The following is a 2,493-nucleotide window of genomic DNA, read 5'->3' on the forward strand; positions in this document are numbered from 1 at the left end:
GGGGGGAGGGGGGTGGGGAGAGGGGCAGCTGCTTTTCTGGCAGGGGCATGGGTGCCAGGTACAGCGCAGAGCTGGGCCGAGCATGCCGAGAGCCTGGGGGACCCGACGCCGGCCGGGATTACGCCTCTCTCTCTGTGTATATATATAAAAATGAGTCCCTCTGTACATGTATTTAACCGTGGGTACACGTGCGTGTGTCTGTGCGTGTGTCCGTGCGTGTGTACGTGTGGTCTGCATGTGTATGTGTGGCGCGGGCAGAGCGAGTGCGCGCCCAGGAGGCAGTGGGAGCCTTGTCTGTCTCGTGACTTCGTACCTCTCAAGCCCCTCTTTGTACTACACTGAACGCTGGCACTTTGGCACTTTGGCGGAGTTGGAAACAAAGCCAGACATTAAAGATCATTTCTCCTGTGCGGCTGTGAGTAATTTGTGATGGGGTGTGGGCTGGGGGGTGGCAGGCAGGGTCTGGTGGGTCCTTTTCTTTCCCCTGCAAGTGTGTCCCAGTCCCTCTGGCCTTGCTGTGGAGAATAGTTGTGGGGGCCCCATGGACTCCATTTCTGCCTTTGCTATTACTGCCCCCACCACCCCCACTCCCCAGCTAAACAGATCTGGCCCTGTGGCTGCAAGTGACCCCTTGCACTTGTCCCATAAATCCTGCTTGTCTGCCTTTGACTCAGCAATATCTAAATCCTCCTGCTGTGGGCTGCACTGGGCAATGTCTGGCCTAGCCCTGACCAATTGGACCCCAATCCTGGACAGGACCCTAGGTGGGTCTGTCACCTGGGAGGGATGGGACCCAGCAGAGAAGTGGGCTGGTTTCCTTCACCTCTTCCCGGCAGCCCTAGGCCAAACACTCCATTATTTGCCTGTGCCCACAGAACCTGAAAAAAATCCAGACCGCAGAATTTTCTGGATAAGATATGGATCCATGTGGCCAAGCAACACACCTGGGCACAAGATCCCTCCTAAGCTCTTCCAACTGACGGCTGCCTGGGAAAGAAACACTGAGGAAAGTCACACAGAGGTGGGTCACCTCAGAGAAGGTAACCTCCATTCTGGCATCAGGCCTATTACTGTACGACCTCCAGAAAGTCACACCCCCTCTCTAGGTCTTGGTACCCCCACCTCTGTCATGATGGGGTTGATTCCAAGGTTTTTCCTACTTCTAAAAGCCCCCAGTTTGCTAAAAGAATAAAGGGTAGGGAGCATTTTTCTTACGTGCAATTCAAAAAAAAAAAAAAGAAGCATGAGGAATATCCATTCCCACCTCAATTGCTTTTTCTCACTGCTTTCCTTTTTCTAGGTTGAGCCTCATGATTTTTTCAAATGGCAAGGGCCTCTTACAATAATAGTAAATCTATCTGGGGTCTCAATCGATCTTGTATTCTATAGGCGACTGAAGTAGAAAATGCTTTCAGAGAGGAGAGAGAGTTGTTCATGTAGCTGAAAAAAAGTGAGGGGTATCAGGCATGGCTGGATCCAGGGGCTTAAACAAAACGTATGGGCTCTTGCTCTTTTATCTAGCTCTGCTTATCTTTATACGTTGCCCTTGTTTCCTTTCTGCAAATAGCTTTCTCATATCATTCTTACTACTTGAACATCCCTTCCCCCCAAAAAAGAAGATTTCCCAGCAGTTCTGCCAACAAAAGAAAAAGAAAAAAGTCCTGGGAAGCTAAAGGTTCTTTATCACAGTGTGCTTTAAGACTCTGATGAGAACTACATACTTACAGAAAAATTCACATACAAAAAAAAATTTACATTTTCATGTCATTTCAGATGACTCGCCCCTGTTTAAGATCTGATTAACTAAGCCTGATAGCCCAGATCCCCAGGTTATTTAAGCTAAACTGCATTTTCAGAATTATGTAGGCCAAGCCCTCATCTCTACAGAGGGGGAGACTAAGATGAATAATGTGACCACATCACACTAAACAGGACCCAGTACCTTTTACAGTCCCGTGCGTTGCCAGCTTGGAGTTGAGTGCATCATCCAACAGGAAGCAGGTCTCTTCTCGCCCCTGTAAAGAAAGAGGAGCCTGAAACCAGTTCCCAGGGAAGAAGAAGTTTGGGGAATCCTCTGAAAATACTTCGTTAGCAACACAAATGTTTCAAACCAGCATTATACAGAATCCTGATGTAGGTGTGGCCAAGAGTGAAGTGGGCCACTTCTTTCTCCACCTCCTCCTCAGTCCTTGCCTCTGGCCCTCCCAAGCACCCTAGAACTCCACACAGTGCGGTTTGAAAACTACTAGTCCAGTGCAAGTGAATAGGACTGGGAATCAGTGGGGCCTGGGTTCAAGTTGGCACTCTTCGTGACCTTGAGCACTCACCTTGCCTTTTCTGGTCCGTTTCCCCATCTGTCAAATGGATGTGACCATCACAGTCCCCCAGGACGCCAAAAGGAGTCAATGAGATCATTGTGGCATAAACGCTGAGCTGTAAATCACTGGGCAGACGCAAGTTATAATTTGGACCTCAGATATCTGAAGCCACAGG

General features: G+C 49.2%; 1 long non-coding RNA gene across 1 annotated transcript; it reads left to right on the top strand.

Moving 5' to 3' along the window:
• The first annotated feature begins 23 nt into the window (after positions 1-23).
• LOC107183501 lies at positions 24-1,818 on the top strand. The gene is made up of 3 exons (XR_001514293.1): positions 24-415; positions 876-1,021; positions 1,774-1,818. It is a non-coding gene; the product is annotated as an uncharacterized LOC107183501 (long non-coding RNA).
• Positions 1,819-2,493: the final 675 nt, after the last annotated feature.

Source organism: Myotis davidii, unplaced genomic scaffold (genome assembly GCF_000327345.1).
Source record: "Myotis davidii unplaced genomic scaffold, ASM32734v1 scaffold18, whole genome shotgun sequence".
Classification (NCBI taxonomy): domain Eukaryota; kingdom Metazoa; phylum Chordata; class Mammalia; order Chiroptera; family Vespertilionidae; genus Myotis; species Myotis davidii.